At 36.3% G+C, this 22,104-nt stretch overlaps 1 long non-coding RNA gene across 2 annotated transcripts in view; it reads left to right on the forward strand.

Annotated features, from left to right (window-relative positions):
* Positions 1–22,104, forward strand: part of LOC122362386 — a 46,983-nt gene that overhangs the window by 14,987 nt on the left and 9,892 nt on the right. The window contains exons 1-2 of one of the 2 annotated variants that reach the window (XR_006253101.1): positions 7,452–7,691; positions 17,050–17,248. This is a non-coding gene — a long non-coding RNA (uncharacterized LOC122362386). Of the gene's footprint in view, positions 1–7,451; positions 7,692–17,049; positions 17,249–22,104 lie in introns of those variants that run through there. The other variant, XR_006253100.1, reaches the window with a different exon arrangement.

Consider the following 22,104-nt stretch of genomic DNA (forward strand, 5'->3'; position numbering starts at 1 on the left):
TCACACAAATCATTGGAACAATGCATGAAGAATTGGTAGCAAAAGTGATAGATTTTGCCGGTTTTATCTCTTGAAATGACTCAACAAATGCAGCTCACTGTCTGGTGATTCGACAAAGGACTTGCATAATTTTTAAAGAGCCAGTGGATTTTTGCTGCATCACATATATGTAGTTCACCATTTGAGGGATATTATCTTTCTATGCAATTCATTGGACAAAAATCAGGGGAATGATGAATGATACAACTCGGTATTCAGTGGTTTGTTAGATTGTTAATTTAAAATTTTTATATGTGCTAGAAGCGAACTTAATGCATACTTTTTAAGCAAACTTTGATGTTCTTAATTCTGAGGCATGTGGAGTAAAAACTTTCTGCTAGCAAAGATCTTTTGGGGATATTTTAAGGAAGAGGAAGAGCACTTGGATCTCTCTCTTTCTCTTTCTTTGTCTGTGTGTGTGTGTGTGTGTGTGTGTGTGTGTGTGTGTGCGTGAGCGTGAGCAAGCTACATCACTGTTGCCTCATGGTTGTCATATGACATGAGGGGTTGCGGTTTCTACCCTTGGGAGAATTTCTCTCAATTCAGTTTTTCTTTCAGCTAGTCTTTTATTCATTGTACCTCTGACTCCTTTATACATTTACACATTCTCTCTCTTGCACACACTAAAACACTTTGTCTCACTTACTTTTCTGTCAAGAATTTTGACATTTTCATTTCTGCAGCCTTCCCTTTGACTCAGCCTCCTCCATTCAGCCTTCTCCATCTAGTGGCCTGTAACGCCCCAGGCTCACTGAAGACTTTCATCTTTCATCTTTTGCCCAACTAAAATCCTTCTTTTCAGTCATGTTTCTGTCTGTATTTCAGCTTTGTGTCTCTGAACCAAACACATAGTGCCCATGCATAAACAAACTCTTCCTTTTTGCACATATGGCTGTTTTGATTTCAGTTACAGTCATAACCCCGAGGACCATAAGGTCACAAGGTCATGTGTGTTTTCAGCCCACAGTGATTTGCCCCAATTACCCAGTGCCAAACAGGATGCCACCCTCAATGACCTCTGTCCGCTTTAGAGCTGTCAGTGGATTGGTCGTTGCCTGGTAACCATTAATAAAGTGGATCTCAGGTTGTGTCCGTGAAAGGTGCAAAATTAATCTGTAAGTGTCTCTAGAAAAATTGGGTTACACAGCAGCTCATTGATTGCCATTTATTTCTAGCATGTTCTCTGCAATTCATATTTTGCAGGCACTTATACCTGAAGTGAAGTGCAGTCAACATATACAAGTTTTAATTAAATTTCAATTTTATTGTTTTTTGGAATCCAATAGAATTCTAAGTGTAGCTTTCAAGGTGTTTATTGCTAAGTATGTACAAAATAATTTTCCCTCACAGATCAACATGGCACTGAACCCATGCAGAGTTCAACTAAAGTTCTGGATCAGTCATTCTCAACTGGTGGGTTGCAACCTAAAAATATTTTAGGCCATAGGGTAGTAAACAAGAGAAAAAAAGATGCCTAACGCTGCCAGAAAATGCAGCTACAATCATGCATGGTCAGAATTTATTTTACTATTTTAGCATTTTTGTATTCTTGACATACTTTTATTATATTTATTAACACTTTGAATAAGCTATAATAAGCTTTTTTTTTGTTTTTACTTTCAATTTTAGTAATTTTCATTTTTATCTGTTTTGACATTTTTATTAGTTTGTTGTTATATATTATATTTTAAGCTTATTTTAAGTATAAACCTAATTATTTGCCAAGGCAACATTTCTAAACTTTATTTTAATTGATGAAAACGGCTTTAATAGTTTTAGTTGTAGTTTACAGCAACAACACTAGTTAGAATCACATCACAGTTTTCCAATGAAACTCACTACAAATTCATTTTTCACCAGTCAAGTTAGACCAGTACCAACATGACACTTTGTGTGTCATGCCCTCATCTTTTTAAACCATTAACAAAACCATACAAAGCATATAAAAACTTGATCCAGACTACATTAAATACAGATTCACTAGCAACAAGGATAAACATGGTCTGTTTTGACTGGCTGCAGCGTTGAATTCAATCCCTGAAGCAAAACTAGTTGAGTATCAGGCTCTATTTCATGAGATTCTTTTGTAATTTATTTTTAATCATACATGATTTTTTCATTTCACATTAATAATCAAGCCAATAAACAGAACAGGTTGGAGGCATGAAGGCGTGCTGCAGAGAACTGAGCTTGTACTTTCTTGTACTTTTCATCAGCAGTAGTTGAACGTCTGGACTCCAGACATGGTGTGGACCGGATAGAGTGTTAAAATTAGCAGCGCCCTGGTTAACCATAACCCGGGTAGCAGGGTGTGTGTTTAGCACAGCACTGGAGCTGCGGTTGCAGCAGACATGGTGTCACGATGCTCAGCTCTGTGGTCGATTTTGTTCAGCCATCAGCATCAGGAGCCTGTCAGGCAGCAGGAAATTACTAACATTAGCGAGGAAGGTTTCCATGTGACCCTCACAGTGACATTCCTGGATATTGATTACATCTGTGGGAGTAGAGAGAGATTCTGTAGGACATGTCATATCATATGACGATTATAAAATCTGATGTTTTGTGTGTGTTGGCAGTCGTTGCTATCTCATATGTGAGACATGTGCGCCATGTCTGCTGTTAATTCACAGGAGTTTTGTGCATGTTTTTCTTATCTCATTAGAGAGTTCCATTGTGAGTTATTCTGGTCCATGTATGACCAGCTGCACATATGAAGGCAAACGTATAGTGAGAAGATTAATTACCTTCTGGCTGTAAACATCTGCACACAGCAGCAGTCCTTCCTCATCGAACACTTGTAATGTACATCAGGGTTACATTACCTCCTTAAGGGTGTATACACATTCGTGGACAAATATATTAGAAGATTAGAACATATTTTTACCAGCTAAAAAATGTTATTAAGTCAGTTACGTCTGTATTTTACTTTAGTGGTTCAGTAGGAAATATCAGTTTACATTTACAAACATTAATTTTGCCATTAGCTGTAACAATCCTGTGTCAACTATATAAGGGTAGTTGACAAATAAAGGTTGGACTGTGTCCTATGGTGCGACAGCAAAAATGAAACCCATAAATAAAATGTTTATTTTTATAGTTACGAATAGCATGATAGAGGTTTCTCCTCAACCTTTTTTTCTGTCACAACATAGAAGCTACCACCACCACCACCACGTTCATTACCACCACCTATCTTTTAAACAATCTCAATTAGGAGTATCAACGGTCCATTTGAGATATAGGTGGAGGTAATGCATGCATAAGTTCGCCAAAGTGATCCGCCATCAAGCAAGAAGATGCACAGACTATGTATATATAACTTATTTTTGGGGGTAAGCAGATAAACATCAAATGTTTATATTTGGGGGAACTATCTTTTTAAGTACATTAAATTTTCTTTATTTATTCAACTTCTATCTCACACGTATGAGTTTCGAGAAACGCATGGCTTTATCTTTATCATTAGTATTTATGCTTCTTAAACCTAAATAACTGCAGCATCCATCTGTAAAGGACATAGGCTATCAAACATACAAAACTGTTGGCCAATCAGAGCAGTGGGCATTTGCAGGACAGAATAGACTATTACATCTAATAATATTTTATAACTTTGTAAGTGGACCTCAGAGAGCAGTACAAAACAAAAACAAAATAAATTAAAATAAAAATTATTCGTTGTTTTAAAGAAAAAAATCCAAAGCGGTCCTTTAATGCTGTTGTACACTATAGGAACATGTACAGCTCATTCTGCTTACTCTGGAATGGTGCAGAGCTGCTTTATTAACAGCTATGGGAGAGAGACATGGGAATGAGAGGCTGTCCAAGACTGATTTTATTTTTATTAATCTATATTTCCTCTGTCAGAGCTGTAACTGCAGGTCTGAGCTGTTGTCAGAGCATAGAGCAGCTGACACTTCTGGTATTGTGCTCCTCTCAATGGGGCGAAATCAGTCAATAGCGCTCACCGAATATTACACAGTAAAACCCCTATAGACAACCATTTATTATGGATTCTCTCTCTCTCATTTTCCCTTCAACCTTCTCAATTGTCTCTATTGTATGTAGGTCTCTGTGATATTGATTGTGATGTCAGGAGTAGAGTCACTTAACGCCATTATTGTCCACAATAATCACAGCGAAATGAAGTCTTCATCTCACCATTTGGAAGTCAAATTGTGACACGATGTGACATACTACCACAAAACTATCATATGGTTTCAGAAAACCTGGAACGTGGTTTGATTTTTAAAATGTTTTTCATACATTTTGGAGCTTGACAGACTCGCCACTATAGTTCTGTTGTATCGAAAAGAGCAGCATGACCATTACTTAAAATTTCTCCTGTTGTGTGAAATGAAATGAATGAAAGTTACATGGGCTAAATGGCTGAATGCTATGATTGACCAATCAAAGTTAAGGGAACATTCCACTGTTTTTTTTTTTTTTTTTTTTTTTTTTTTCATTTTCCAACCCCCTAGAGTTAAACACTTAGAGTTTTAACGTTTTTGAATCCATTCAGTCTATCTCCGTGTCTGGAGGTACCACATTTAGCTGTAGCTTAACAGATCACTGAATCAGATTAGACTTTTAGCATTACTCTCAACAATGACTATTTTTTATATTTAAAACTTGACTCTTCTATATGTACATTGTGTACTAAGACTGACGTGAAATGAAAAGTTTTGATACAGCTACTCTCCTTCCAGTGGAATGATCAAGCAACTTTGCTGCCATACCATGGCTGCAGCAGGCGCAATGATATTATGCAGTGCATATAATCAGATTGAGTGTATGCTAAGCTACAGCTAGTAGATTCAAAACAGCTAATGGAATCAAAAATGGTAAAAATCAACTGTTTAACTCTAGGGAAGTTGGAACATTAGCCTATTTAAAAAAAAAAAAAAAAAAAAAAAGGTGTATTCCTTTAAGTATTGCAGACAACTGTGTAATGAAACAACTGAATAATGATAATACATAATAAAACGCAATACTGATATATTTTGTAATCTGAGAAAGGACTGTGATTTTAGTTTTTTGCCTGGATGTGAATGTGTTCTGGGAAGAAAGTGAGAAGCTTTTGAACTTTGCCTGTCGGCGGGTGCTGATTTTTAAACATTTTTTTTTGCTGACAGTTTTTCCTAGAGGCTCCCCAGTCTAAATAATAAGGACACAAATTCCACAAGAGTGCTGAACAGACTCTACCTGAACAAAATGTGGAAACGCTACAATATACGGTTTATGATCCATGAACACTGGGGTGGATGGCCATAGAAATGCTGATTCCTCCAGACAACTTGATACGTAAACATATAAAAATATGTAGAAAGCTTTTTTTTTGGTTACAATTTATTTTTCTGAAACAGATTTAACACACTCAGTTTTTCAAATATATTCATACTATAACTTTTTTCTTGCCATTGCATGTTTTAAAGGCATCTCTCTTATAAAATGAATGTGCATGTCTCCAAAGCACGTTTTGGCTAGAGGTCTGTGTATCAGGCTCTCCAGAGCGCCATGAACGCTACATTCTGTCTGGAAACGCATGATGGGAAAACAAGACGTCTGAAATGAGTCAGAACTACCCACAATCCCCCCTGCCTTAACCACCAAGAGTTTTATGTGGTTTATTGTGTCATAAATTGAAGGTCATCTAGGACCGAGTAGTCGCACCCAGAGAACGGGACAGTTTGAAAATCACCAGTGTCTGTTACTGTTGGTATAGGCCTCAAATCTCACATGGGGAAAATGCTTTTTCTTTGACCACATCAGAAGAAGCGAGTTAAAGGAATAGTCTATCCAAATTGTCTTAATTTACTCACCCTTATGTTTTCCAATCCTTTCATGCACAAAAAGAAAAGATTTCAATGGACTCTTTTCTATGCAATTACAATGAATAGCTGCCTGGAAACAAAAGAATGGAAAGCAACAAACTTGTCATAAAATTTGTCCATAGGCAATATTTGAGCCATCTGAAATCAATGCCTACACGCATTGACTCAAATGCTGCATATTCAACATTCAAACATAACATTAGTGTCAATAGGATTTTCTTTTTATGTATATGTTTTTGAAAGTCTGTCATGCTCACCAAGGCAAAGTTTCATCCCAAAATGAAAATTCTGTCATTAATTATCCCCTGACCCCCCCCCTTATTATGCCATTATGTCCTTTTTGTTGAGAAATAAATGGCAGTCTTTTTTTAATATTTTGGCAGAGTTCATGAGATACAGTAAGTGATGTCTGATTCATACACAGCTCATTCTTTTGAGTCAGATCTTTTCAACGAATTGAGACATTTTATGACAGTAATGTGAGCGATTCGTTCATGAATCAGACTGATTAGATTTTTTCCATATGTAATCTGGTTAATGGCTCCATGGAGTTGAAGATTATGGGTGATTAACGGCTACATTTATGATACTAGTTTGAGTCTCTTGTTGCGTCTCCTTTTGTGTTCTTTGTAGGAAAACAAAGTGATATGACATGCAGGTGAATTCTCGACTACCTAATAACAGAGTTCTTGTTTTTCGAATAATCCATCCTATTAAATAAAACCGGAATAGCTTGCGAACTATCTTGGCCACATGCTGGTTCATACCAAACATGTTTTGTGTTAGTTAGGCACAAATCCTCTTTGCACAGACTATCACAATGGTGTTGGTCATGGGCAGATGACCCCGCTGTGTGTTACTGAAAGAGAACAGAACACACACTACACTCCATGTGTCTCTCTCGGCACGCCGCCTCTCATCTCACTCCCTTCTGCCCATTCCCACACTCCTTTCATCTCTCCCTCTCTCCTTTCACACCTAGACGTCTCTTCGCTCGGCATTCCTCCGCTCTCCACTCTGAGATTACTCTCCTCTCACATATGCGAGCACAGAGAGGGGTTCTGCCTCTCTTCAGCTCCCCGTCCTCTAATCTCCTTTCCCTCCCTCACATTCATCCTGCGCTCTCCACTTCCCTCCTCTCCCATCCTCCTGGTGCGAGCGAGTTGGGCTGGCTGCAATGTGTCAGTGTTACCCAGCACGCCTTTGGCAGCGCTGACAGCACTCGCTCCGGCCAACAAACAGGAACAGGAAGGATTCCTGAGACGCGGCCAGACCGTCCACTCGGAGGGAGAGCATCCGTCACATCCCGTTCACTTACCCCATGCTTCTCCCCTTCTGTCTGCCTGGCTCTTTCTCTCTCTAATGTGCTTTTCACATGAAAGAGCCACGCTTTTTTTTTTCAATGTGATGATCAAAAAGAAAGTAAATTCTTATCTTGCAATTGGGTGTGTGTCAGCGATTGTGCGCCCCTGAAAGTATGAGAGTGAAGGGAGAAATTGAAAATCCATGTCCATGTCTGAGAAAACAATAACTTTATCAAGAGCTTACATGGTGTCTGGACATGTCTGACAGGCACGCACAGCGCCGCTCACTAAGAGCCAATATCACAGCCCCTGAGATTAGCAGTCTCAACCGCAGGGAGAATATGTGTTGCGATCGATAGAAATGTCATCTTCTGCAATCCTTTATTTCTTTCTTTGGTACGATTCAATTGGTCATTTCTACTCCCATTCAGCTCTTCTTTATCTTACCGCTTTGTCTGTAAGTGTAGCGAAATTAGACCAAAAACAGCATGAGGAACACGGGAGAAGAATCTCTCTGGTGAGTTGGATTTGTTTGTAATGAATTTCTCGGTTTTGAAGGCTTGTGTGTACTGACCAGCTGACATTTACACACGCTTTTTAACTCCAAGCCAAACCTCCATTCCAATTCCAAAATACTGATCTACTGCTTAGTGCTGTGCACTGCACACTGCCTGTTTTTTTCAAAATAGTAGTGAAACAGAATGCATTATGCAACATTTCAAACTGCAGAATGGTAGATTGTTGGCACATGACCTCATTATATGTATGTGCCGAGTCATGTCTACTTATCATTTATGAAATTGGCCTAGACTCTTGGTTGCCTCATTAAATAATAGATAAAAAGACATGATAAATATCATGGCTGATATTACTTCTGGTTCACCGGTCAACTGGAAATGGAAGGTCGTGGTGAGTGCATGCATTGTGGGATACATTATGTAGGTCAAATGTAATAGATCAGAGTGTCCCGTGCATATAGCAAATTTGCATATAATGGAGAATATGTATATTCTACAAAAATAGAAATGGAGAGTGCGTGACCATTTTTTACTTAAATATGTGTGGCATTCACTATAGGCTTCTTTTTTTGGTATACCAAACCTGTTATGCTGCATGATACAGCGAACTCACATTTGTTATGCTGTATTAATTTATTAAGATAATCATAAGCACACTGGTTTGTATGGTAAATAATATTACTCTTTAATGCCCTTTATATTTATTCACCTGCATTAACTGCTATTGAATCAGATATCTCGCACATTCAGCGAAAATATTAATCTTCATGAATACATTCATCTTATTTCCACATTGAAAATAAAGTAAACATACAGAAATTATTTGATTATTTTAAATATTTAATACTTTTAATGAATTGTAGTTCCAATTTTATGTAAAAAATAATCAGAAAGTTAAAATAATTGGGTAGGGTTTTCAATTTTCAATTAAAATAAACGTTTAGACTCAACAAGTTGCTTTCTTTTTTATAAGGTGCAGATTGCAAATTGCCACTTGCAATAAGTAGTATAAATAGCAGAAAATGCTATTTCTACTTCGTGTAAATGCCACATCACTAAATAATGCTGCTATTTTCATTTAGTGCATATAGAATACATTGCTATTTTCACTTAGTGTAAATAGCATTTAATTTCTATCTACAGTATTTAGCCACTGCCTAAATTAAACTCAATTTAGCCGTTTCCTCAATTCTATTCCACTTGGCTCTTTCTGAGTCTATATATGCACTGGTATAGTGGTGCCTGGAGAAATAGGTATACATTAATTTATGGACCTTACTTGGAATTAAAGGTTTATGATAAGGTTTATGATGTTCTTATTTAAATTAGTAATAATAATTATGATTTTAGCACTCTGCATGCCTCCCTTGACGTGCTCTCATGTATGAACAGGCTTGCATCTCAGTGCTGATCACATCACTGTCTTTACTGGATGTGTTTTAAGAATAATAGCATTTATTCACATTTTTTAATTAATGCAGATTTGTACATGATTTTGGCTAATACGCAATCTACTGAATGATGTGCAAAGATACAGAAAATGCTATTGATATACACAAAGCAGCTTGATGTGGAAGAGAGTATATCCTGCACCACCACTACATATGAGCAATCAAACTCTTTTCACTTGTTACTGCTGCATTTCCGAGACGCAGCAAAAACATCTTCTGCTGCTCAGATACACCTATCCCTACCCTACCTTTTATTTTAGCTTTTCAGTTATTTCGTTCATTTTTATTTTTATTGAAAAAAATGCATTTCTGACAATATGAGATGTGAAAAGGTAGAAGAACGATTCCGGCAAAAGGGGGACACGAACTGAGGAGCTTGCGCCAACTACGCACTTTTTTTCTCGAGGAGGACCCACCTACATTTATTTTTTTTATATACGTATACCTATATAAATGTAATCTAGTCACACCGGATATAAAATATCTAGTTGAGCACATTGCATTGTGGGACAGGACATTAAACTGCTCTGCTGTATATTGTGAAATTTTCTGATTTAGTCTCTCTGTGTTTAACCCCCTTTTCCACGTTTGCCCTCTGTGTCTGGTTCTCATTTGTTTTTTTCTCTCAGATGGTACTTAACTGTCTAAGTGCTATAATATTTCACCTCCAGACTGTTAATGCTGCTATTAGGTCTAAAATCATGTTTTCACATAGTGATACCATTTTTCTAGAGAGGTTATGTCTGGACTTTTTAGCCATAACCATTTTTCTCTGTTTCATTCTTGCGGTCTTTCATACATACTAAACAAGGTTCAGTCCTGGCCCTACATTTATAGAGTTACTATACCAAAAAATAAAACACCGTAAACTTTTCTAAGGTGGTTCTCGGGGTGCTTTAGCTAGATGGCCAGCTGGATAAATTCCCAAAACACCTCTAAATCCAGCAAACCAGATGAGCAAACTCTAATAAACCGGTTTAAGTTGTTCAAGCTGTCGGTTTTCTTCACTGAAAGCAGGCCGGAGTTCTGCAGTTCTGCATTTGCTCAAATTCTCTAAAAATAATGAACCTCAAATTCAGAAGAATCAGGTTTTGTCCTGTTTGACGTCAGAGATGTATTTATTTTGAGCGGGATCGTGTGGTCAGGCCAGCATGAAGTAATGAAGTTAGCACTGTGTGGCCTCTTAGCTGTGTAGGGAATCATGCCACCTGCTGTCTGTTCAATCTGGCCCCTCTTCTGCTGAGAGAATGCATGAAATATTGATAAAGAGATTCAATTATAGGAGAAGATAATCAAGAAGAAATCTAAACATACAGAGAGCATCATAACAATGTGCTGCTAATGAAAAGCGGAGATAAAATAAAAAGAGACTATTAATGCAAATTTGAACTTTTGAATTCTGCCCAAAAAAATACTGTGCATTTAATCCCATTCATTTTTGGGGAAAATCTCCTCTTCTTTTGAGAGTGGCTTTTTCATGCAGCGAGCTGTTTTTAAGCTCACAGTTCACCAAAATAAATGCCGGTTGAGGTTAAATCATTGGGAAAATTGCTCTCATAGCGGGAAGCGCTTTGCAAAATGTCATTTCCAGTCTATTTCAGAGTCGTATGCGTCACCGCGCTTTCTCTCTCTCTCTCCCTCTCTTACCCCTTTCTGACTCCCTCTTTCACGTTTTCTTCAAATGCTTTAAATTTCATTTTTTTTTTTCATTAGTGTGTGTTTTACGCTTGTGTTTATTGGCATGCATGCACATGTGTTGGCTTCTTGGCCTCTGACTTCTGGTTACTCGTGCATTGTGTAATGTGCATCTGTCTCCTGTTGGCACACTGCTGCTGCTACAGAAGATGGGCATGAACATTAAGTCACTTGTTCCTCTTGATTTGCCGAATGGCTTACTGGGAGCCATGACACTGATTGGATCTTTTTGGCATCCCACTGAACAGCATTTCCGGCAGGGTCACAGTGCGCTTCCATAGAGACTGAGCACACAGATCTGTGTCTATAGCTCTGTTCCAAAAGCTAGTGAGTGTCTTCTCTTCATGCTGTCTATATAGACAGCTGCCTAATGCTTATGCAAGCGCACAAGTGGCAGATGATATTAAAGCATCATTGTTCCGTATGAAAAGTTCTAAGTTAGTATATTATTAAAAAGTACACCTTGATATTGTAATTAGCATAAAAATAGAACCAAATATTGGTTAAAATGTTTTAGTACACAGTTTAATTAAATTTGATATTACTGTTTTAATATTAAATGTATTTTTCATATTAAATTTTTTAACATTATTTGTTTTTATATTTTATCTTGCAAAATTAATTTTAGTGCTGAATGAAACGTTTAAATATTGCCATATTGGTTGTTGCTTTTAATTTCTCTACACTATTTTATATAATATGATATTAATATTTTAATATAGATATATCATTGTATTTTTTATTTTAAGATTATTAAATATATGAATATCATTGTTTATTTATATTTTATTTTGTATGTTTTACCTTATCTTGTTTTAGTATTGACTGGCTTCACCACGAAGGATGATGCCTTCAATTTAGTTTCTGAATCATTTCCACTGCATTCTGACAATTAAATTTAATGCTTATGAGCATCACATGGTTTCTCATTCCCCTCACGCTGCTCTGAGATCCACCAGCCAGTCAGCCTCAACAGAGGGTTCCTACGCATTTATAGAGGCAAACATACTCTCCTGAGGAGAAAACTAGAGATGGTGGCATTTATTTCCTTGAGACAAACTGCAAATAAAACCCACTCATTCATTTCCAAATGGGTGTAAGACCAGTTAAAACCAGCCATGTGTTGATTTTAGTTTCTGCAGCCTTCGGGCCTGGCTGGGCTTCATATTTTAGACTGGTTTCACTTGTCACGACTTAGAGAGGCATTTTGAAATGCATCACCCTCCATTATAAATGATGAAGTCGAATCTGAATAATGAATTGCGGTGCCTTTGCCATCTGCACTGAGAGAGAGAAGAGAGAGAGAGAGAGAGAGAGAGAGGAGAGATGGAGAGAGAGAGAGCAGCAAAAGGAAATCTGAAGTCTGTGGTTGGTGAAGTTGATGAAAGAGGAAAAAACTGTGTGAAAAGCACAAAAGAGCTCAATTTGAAGAGCAGATGGGGATACATTTTCCTCTTTACACTGTTTTTCATAAGCACAATGGAAACGATATAAACGAGAACCAAACTAAATCAAGTGAAACTGAGCTGCATAAAGTGAAAGACACCTGCACACCTTTCTGAACCTTTAGAAGTTTTTCAGTGGGAGTAATAACTCTCAGGTGGTGACAGTATTGTGGTGTGTTGCTTGAGTGTCTGTTCTACATACTATTACATTACAGGTGTGACAAAAAAAACATTGTTTTACAGTTGGAGCACGGTGTAAGGTAACTTGTTCTCTGGGTGTATCTGGGATAAAAATAATGTGCAGCACTGGATATTTTTTTTAAATCAGTGGAAACTGATTACCTTCTTTAAGCTACACTTTTGGCCCTTCAGCGGTTACGCCACATAAAATTGTGCCACATAAAACAACATTGTTGTGCTTGTTCTTCGGCTCTACTTCTCTGTGTGGATGAATGTAGTTTGAGGCATTGGTGTTCCACAGTAATAGTAATACATTTAAAAGACATTTATTTCATGCTATGATTAGTTTAAATCTATTAGTGTATTAACTGACACATCACTCAAGACTAACTAAAATGATAATAAAACTGTGTTTGTTGTGCTGCTTGTGCACAATGCATTGATGATGATTGGTGGTCTTTGAATAATATCGGAAAGATATTTAAAATGTAGCTAAAGTAGAGTTCTACTAGTAATAGTTCTACTTTAGCACAATCAAATAGTTATCTTTCAGTGTATCGTTATTTGAACTTAAAGCGCATTACGCACAAAATTTGTTGTTCCCATTTCTCCACGGTCAATATTTCTTGTGTAAAACTTTCATGTTTGTGCTTTCATGCTTTCCTTTTTGTATGCTTATGATTGCAAAAGTTGCATTGTTTATCTTTAAATGAGGGGAATTTGATGAATCTCACTGATGCTGGACTGTGTTTCCCAGCATGCACCACAGCATGAATAAATCATGCAAATTACAACCTCATTGTTTACTCTATTATGTGCGCTGTTGTTACTGGATTTGTTGTTCCCTTTGAGTCATGTGTCGTGTGGTGTTCTTCTCTTCCCTGAATAATGACATTTTCTCCATCATTTGTGTTTTGTGTAAAATATTAAAGATCACGTATGCTGGCTCTAAAAATCATATTATTATATGCATGTCTCAAATCTAAAATCTAAGCTAAAACCTTTAATTTATTTATTTTTTAAATGTATTCTGTATTAGTTACTATATTTCAACTAATCTATCGATCGATCCATATCCAGGTCTTCTCATCAATCGATGCTATTTCTTAGTTCCTCTCTGTTCTAGCTTGTTCTATTGTAAACAATATTTGAAACGTTGCATTACTACTAGCACTTCTCATATTCATTTCCTCTCTATGACGAATTGCTCATGTTCCTGATTTGTAACTCACTTTGGATAAGAAAAACGTCTGCTGAATGAATAATTGCAAATGCATGTGTTTATATAGATGCCTTTATCCATGAATATAATTGCATTTACGATAAATGTCTTAAACCCATAACTATTTTTTAGATGTTTGTACATCATGTGCTCATTCTAGTCAATAGGACAGTGTCAATCTATGTTGACGCATCAATTATGCAGCTGAATATTGATTGAGCCACAGTCAAACCACTGCAGAGACCCCTACGTATCCATATTTGGTCACACAGTCTTAATAAGAAAGGAAAAAAACACAGTAATTCTGCACCGTTTTTAATCATTTGAATTATTGACCATGTGTTTGCGCTTTGATACTATAGACCTCCATTCGATATACACAGCTAGTTGTAGTTTTTAATTTGTTTGCACAAAACATCGGCCAGAGGTGTAATTTCAGCCACATGCGAGTTCCACCCTTGGTTTCTGGATGTCTCCCTCTCCTTGTGTATCCGTTATTGGGTTCGTACTCTTATTTTAGCCGAGGAAATCAGATCCATGTGGTTGGCTCAGTGAGGCATTTTAAGACTGAATTATGACACTGCAGAGCCGCAAGTCTTTTAAAATCCTGGTACTATCGTTTCTGCTGTCTAACTGAGGAATCTCGCATCCATTTAACAGACGCTCAGGCCTTTTAACTGGGTCTGCGGTGAGCTTGGGATTCATTGTTTGTTCACACATACACTTGATCAGTGTTGAGGAAGAAGCTTTGTTACTGTATCTCCCCCGAAACTTCTGATTTTAAAGTACTTCAACTAGCTGCTCTTCTTTTTTAAGTAGGACAGTACACTTAAAAAAACAGTAAAAAAAAAATAAAGCTACAATATATAAAAGTATATGTAAGCAAACACAATTCAGCTGTTTCTGTCTGGCACAAAAACAATGCTGGATTTTGAATAAATGAATTTTGATTTAATCTCTGTTAGGTTCTAATATCAAACATGAAAACATAAATGTACCCTAAATCAACATTATTATCATAACCGCTGATGAATAGCTGTGTTTAACAGAATATTTCGCTATAAAAAATGGTGAATGTGTTACAAGGACTCAAATAGCTACCGTAAATGTTTTATTTGTGAAGCGATTCACTCAAAAGAGTATATTCAATGCTATATGAGAGAGTGAAGGCATTTTAAGCCCCTTTTGAATTCTTAAGACAGATTAGATGTCATAATGGTCTTCTCTTTTTTCCCTCTAAGTGTGAAGAAGAGCTCAGAGGTCAAAAGGTTGTGCAGGTTATATTCTCGCTCAATGCAGAGCTGCAAAGCTTTCACATCAGAAGAGGTCATTTAACTATAGAGAGGGAGAAAGTGTCTGCTCCTCTCCTCCCCTACACAGACAGACGTCTCTGTGACTTCTTCAGTCTCTGAGCTCCTCGCTGCTGTGTGAGGAATTCATATATGAACCGAGAGATGGCAAAAGTGAAATACATGCTTTGAGCTTGTTTGTGTCTGTGTGTGTGTGTGTGTGTGTGTGTGTGTGTGTGTGTGTGTGTTTTCACGTGTGGGTGTGCAGGGTTCCATATTCATGTCTGACAAACACTGTACATTAGTAAAAAGTTGCTTTGGTTGCAAACTATTTGGCTGGTATTGTATTAGAAACTATAACATAATGCGTGGATTAAATCATAAGAGAGAGCAATTGTGCTTGATTTGAATTTTTTTTAAGCATAATGTATTTTTGTATTGTTTGTATCTGATCTTGTTACTAATATTCGAATCACTGAATGTATTTAATATAATTTTATATTAGATATCTTTTAAGTCTTATAGCTACACTGATTTTGCTTTGCACCAAAGGTTGACTGAATATTTATATCTTATTTTTGAATTAACGTGCTGCTAGTATGTATTTTTGAAAATATAAAAGTGTGTAACACCGCTATAAGTGAATGAAACCATCCAGCATTTCTTTAATCTGAAAGCGCACTGTTTATAAAGTTAATGTCTCTTAAAAGGTAAAATAAGACTTCATAATGCTATATTCCCCAATTAATAAATCATAATTGGTCAACTTTACATATTGGACAGAACTAAATCAGCACTGACCTTTTTTAACTGAATAATGATATTAATGATATTACCAAATAACAATGTATTATTAATGAGGCATTTTATTTCCACCTAATATATAAAATAAATGCCTTTCTGGTATGTGAAGCACGACTTTGACAAAAGACGAAATCAAACTTGAACTCAAAAATTTCACGTGTTTTATTCGCTGTGCCACTGATACTGCAAAGAAAGGATGTGTCTTTTGCAGTGCTGTTTATCACAGCCAAACATCTGCCAACACACTTTTATTTACTTTTTTTATCCTTAGAGTAAATACACACTTTGTTTCTTTTTAGAGCTGCTTGACAGCGGGATTGTGTTCTGTTTGCATAATAAAAATATTATTTATATGCTATTTATATATTATCTTACTGGAGTATTATTGTTATTTATTATCTTTGAAACGATCTGTACTGTATAAAGCGCTATAGAAACAAAGGTGATGTCATTTGACTTGATTGGAAATGTCACATGCCTTAGAGATTAAAGCATAATTTGTGTCATACGTATTTGCTTTTAGATACAGACATAGTTTGTGGTTTAAATATATATGGATATACATATGCAAGTGTTTTATTTATAATTACTATTCCCCACCTCCAGTTCACTGACGTGTTTAAAGATGAAACTGGTGAAGATGGAGTGTGTTGGATGCATACATCAAATTTCAACCAATATAGCAGGTTATCCGGCCATTCCATGAATATAGAAAATTCACATAATATTCACATTGTACACACAGCATACTGCAATATAGGAGATGTATGGTATCACATGCTTCTGTACTGATTTCAGTGGACTTGAGTTATTTTTAGCAGATTCTGGCAAATATAGTACGTCATCCGGGTATTCCATGCATACACAAACTTTGCATACTATGAACAGCATACATACTGGATACCGCAGAAATAATAGTAGTATGATAGTATGGCATTTCATACGCAGCCACTGCTTTGTGAATAAAATGAAATTGACCAGTTACTGAAGGGATTTCGAAATATGTATAATCTAACTATTTCATAACCCATAATACCAGCACTTGAAGTTTCTTAATTTCATGCAAGAGCCTTTTATGTAATCAGGCTGCAATTCATATCATATTTTTAAACATAATAAAAATTGCTGTTAAATACATGCATGTTCATGTAAATCATTAATAATAATAACAATAATAATATCCCCATATTTCCTCTGTTTTCTGCAGTTTCATGTATTAACACACACTCACACACCTCACTTGCTTCTCTCTGTGTTCCCCCTGACAACAGATCCAGCACCCCAGACCAGATGCTTCACAATTACCCACAATTCCCCTGGAATTGTTCCTGCCTCATTGAGTCTTCAGCCAAAGTCAGGCAACTGCAACTAGTCAAAACACACACATACACACACACTACAGGGCACAGCCTGATGTGACCGCCTCTCCCCACCCCATCTGTCAGGATGACGTCAACTCTCTTCCGTCAGGTTAGATACACCTAAAAGCTTTTTTTTTTTAATCTTCATTCAGCAAAACTGTATTTTATGGACTTTTCAAGGGCTTAAAGGCTTAAATATTAGCCAACACTATCCATCCATATATCTAAAGGTGACAGGATACATCTTAGGATCACACTTCAGTCAGTTAAAAAGAGAATGAACAAATGGGAAAAAAGAAACTATTGTTTTCTGTTAGTGCTTTTTTAGGGATATAGATGTGGATGCCAGAGATCTGCCCTTCCAGCGTTATGACTCGATTGTTTATATGCTACAAAAGTGCCTTCATTCTGGTCCAGCTAAAAAGGGCAAGTGGCCAACAAAACGCACAAAACCTGACAGTCGGTGTGAAGAGAGAGAGAGAGAGAGAGAGAGAGAGAGAGAGAGAGCAGAATAAAGGGAATGTGATAGTGGCAGGAAAGGACTGAAGTAACTTAATTACATACTCAATAATGAAGGAGAGAAGGATGAGTGTGGAGGAGAGAAGGAAAGGAGTGGACAAAATGTTCTTCTCAGAAAGGCCTTGGACTTCAGCAAAATGTTTTCGGTAATAGTTTTGTGCCTTGGAGCATTGTAAATTTTAATGAATGATAAAAAACCAATTATCAGTAGTCACATTTTAATACATGAACCAGCCAACTGACCTTTTCATAGGGAGCTGAGAAAATGGCCCTCCAGCAAAATTGTTCTTCTCATTTAAAATAAATTTATTTTGTTTTTCCTCCCTCTTTACCTTTTTCAAGCAGACGTATTTTACAGATTGTGCAGCACAGCTGAGTATGAGTGATGCAAGTAATGCAATAATTATATATAACTGTTTAGTTAAAAATTTCATAAATGAAATGGGGTGAAAACAGTAATCTCAGTACTTTTCAATAAATGTTCTTATTTAGACAGGAAATTATAATGAATATAATTATGATTTAACATTTATTCTGTAGCTAAATATTTACAAGAATAATATCATTTAATTTATATATAAAAAGAAATAAAAAAAATAATGTATTCAATAAGCAAATGTTCGTTGAAATGCTTTTTTAAAATGCTTTTTTTCATTAGAAAGCATTATCTTGATTTGCTGCAAACCAACTATTATTATAACTGGCCTTGTTGTAGATCATAGATTTACTGTCTTAAATTCCAACCCCCTATGCTGTATTGAACTATTAACTGTTTCTTTTCATATTGAAGTTTTTTATTCATCCAGTAACTATATTGAGACCATATAGTTGAGCAGTATTGCTGTTGGCATTTTTAAACCGGTATGTGGAAATTTCCTCTTCACTACTGAAAAGACTTCTGAAAAATTCAGTGTTTCCATGAAATTGAGTCTCTCTCTCTCTTTCTCTCTACCTTCTCTTGCCAGCTCTCTCTTAACCCTTAGAAGGTTTCAATTACATATTTGTCCCTGAAGTTTTACTTAGTTTCATCTATTTAACATGAAGGCCACATCTCTGCACTTCCATGCAGCTTTTTCCAGTCTCACAAAGGATTACCAAGATCTGAAACATGCTGGGATTGCTTCAGGTGTGGGGCTATTCTACTCTGTTTCAGAGAGACACACGAGACGTGAGACAGGCGAATTGATTCAGAAGAAACAGACAGGTTTGAAAAGAATCACTTTAAGTACGGATTCTGAAGGACAATCTTGTTCTTATCTGGGAACAAGTGAACAAAACAGAAAAGCTTCTTAAATCCTTTTGCTTTTGTTGAGAAATACCTTCCTATATTTATTGCATCAAGACATACAGACACACGGCGAAGGAGTCTTGTTTTCTATCCTCGCAGCAGTGCATAAATCCTTTTCCATGGCCTTCTAACTATCTAAAATGTGATGGTAGTGTGAGACTGAAACTCACTATAACTCATACTATATATGCGCACAATTACCCACAGTCCTGTGAAGTGAGCACAGTCAAAACCCCCCAAAACAAAAGACTCCAACATTCCCATAAAGACTCAATGAGAGTCTAGATCGTTCAGATAACTGTCTTATTAAAAATCAAGGAGATAAGCATGCTGGCTGCCAAATACGGCAACTTCCTGTCCATCTCCTAATGAGCTGTCATAAACATGACTGATTGCACTGGAAACAATGAAATCTTTCATATCTGAGCTGAGGGGTCTTTTGTTCAACCCCAGTTGCATTTGGGAGACCTCCAGAACGACAGGCTTTTGTCAGCGGAAAAGAGGAAGGCCTGATTAGACACGCCAGTGATGTGAAATTTCTCTAATGAAAAGACTATTGTAGAATATTGTCTTGATACAACAGCAGGGCGGATATTGCAGTCGTTTTTCTCACAAAAGCTCAACGGCTAAAGTCAGGCCAGAACCTTTTATCAATGCACAAAATATTCCAGTTCAATAATGACAAGACCCGTCCTAGCTGTGCTGTTAACATATTGGACTAGCGTACCAGAACAGCAACTGATATCTACTTCTGCACACAGACCTTTGATATCATTGGTTTGTTTTTGCTGATAAGTGTTGGTCTGAGAGGCTACATCTAATTATCTCACATGCGTCATTCTAAAAATGTGGTGACACATCACTTGAATTTTCAGCCATGAAACTTGTAAAAACTTCTGTTCTCTTCATCTAGTATTGTAAATGTCACATTTACAGTTTTTTAAATCATTTTTGGGGTTACATTTTAGTCCAAAGTGTACAAAATAATCCACTAATTTAATCAATATATATTGAAGATAAAATATTTTTCAAATAAGATATTATTTGCCTTATAAAAATACATATTTTACATTTGAATGTATTATTTATTTAAATGTCATGATACATTTGATTTAATGTGAAATTTTGAGAGAATTTTTTTTAATCATATGTGATTGACGATCCTTCTTTTATCAGTAAAATAAATGTATACAAGTAGTGTTTTATATAATTAATATATGCCACTGACCTTCTTTAGAACATCAGACCTTTTTTTTTATTCATTCATTTACTGTATATATTTTTGCACTTTTGTTAGACAGAAAATCAAGTGTTCGTTAGACCCAGATCCAGCTTTATCCTGGACTAAATGACAATTATTTGAAGTGCTTTAAAATTCCAAGTCTAGTTTAATTATAAGTATTTGGGAGTTTTTTGGAATTATTGTCATTAATTTACTGTGTGTAATACCGAACATCTGCTGTTGTTCCTTTTCAGCTCATTCAAAAACCAGCTGCCACGTTTGGAGTGTCAGTTTATGTCTGATACACACAAACACACACACACACACACACACCTTGCTGTCATCTTTGATCCCCTGTAAACCTCGGCTGTGTCCAACGGTGTATGTGTAAGAAACTAAAAATGACTAATGACTCTTATACCGTCTGTTGCCTGCTGGATCGAGGCAGGAATTATTGGTGCGGGAGGGAGCGACGTGAGGCAGGGAAAGGCTTTATCCTTGAGGAAGCGCATTCTCTGACATTGGCAGCGTCTTGCTGTTGGTGCAGCTTTAGGGCACTTTTACGTTAGCCATAAAATATGACTTTGTCTGAGCCCCATTTGTTTTGCAGTCGTTTTCCCGCGAGGGAGGTGAGGCTAAACCACGGTGATATAGTGACTCCTGCACCCCAGATCTCTGCTTTATGGAGCCATTAAGAAGTTCCAACCTACCACAATTTCTTAAAGTGCTCAATAACTTTGTATGCTGACTGTGTCGCTCTGTTGAAGTTGTAGCTTTTAAAGTTTTGGCGATGACATTTTGCCAATACATAATGAAAATGAGGGCCGGTGTGCACACACACAAACACACACAGAGAATAAGAGACTGGAGGAGATGCTACCTGTCACCTTATATTAAACGGGGAAGGTATACATTTGATTTAGATGGTTGAATGCATCCCATAACACTTTTTCTCTGTCCTCTAAAAAAGATGGATGGGAAAACAATTAGATGATCAACCAGGGAGAATATTTGATAACCAAGAGATTGTGCCCATGTAATGTTGTCTTCACAATTAGTTAACTAAGTCAGAGTAAACATACTAAATATAAAAAAGTATGTTTTTTTTTGTATTACATTCAACTGAATTGGCTAAAAATGGTAATAACTAACTAGCTTGTTGCACTAATCACTATAATGGTGATCGACTGTCAAATAATACAACAATGGATACGTTTGAAAATCATGATGTCAAAAGTGATTGTGATTCACCCTTTTTTCTTTTATAAAATTTGCTATTTTGAAGTAGCTTTTTTATTAATTGCTATATACGGACTGTATTCATTGCCTGAATATTCAAGTACGTGAATGCACATTTTTGTGTTAGTCTGTAGCAGCTTGTTAGCAGCATCTTCAAAATAAAAATGCATGAGTGTATGAGCAATGTATGAGTTCTAACTATTTGTAAATTGTGTTGTCAATCAATATATGTAGAGACTTTAATGTTTATGAAATTATAATGTTCCGAAATCAAAACAATCATTCTGAACATGCAATGGAATTTAAGAGAAATTTGAGATAAAACCTTGCTGAGCGACACAAAAAGTTTAACTTTTTTTAATGAACACTACTCAAAAATGTCATATACAATACCATTACAGATATCATATAATTGACACAACTGCTTAAACGATACAGTTCTCAGAAGAATCAGATGTTTAATTCTCCGTTAATGTTTGTGCCTGTGACCTGTCCATTAAGTTCAGCTCACTTTCAGTTTATGTTTTAGAAGAAAGCGATTTTGGTTTATAATAAAGACTTTAACAGATGAGAACAAACAAAAAAGAAAATGCTATGGCTAAAAACTGAAAATCCGAAACAGCTCAACTTCAAGCTCATAAACTTGTAATGTTACTGAATTAATACTCAGCATTGTTCTAAATGATTCAGGATTGAA

The sequence above is a fragment of the Puntigrus tetrazona genome, chromosome 17 (genome assembly GCF_018831695.1).
Source record: "Puntigrus tetrazona isolate hp1 chromosome 17, ASM1883169v1, whole genome shotgun sequence".
Lineage (NCBI taxonomy): Eukaryota > Metazoa > Chordata > Actinopteri > Cypriniformes > Cyprinidae > Puntigrus > Puntigrus tetrazona.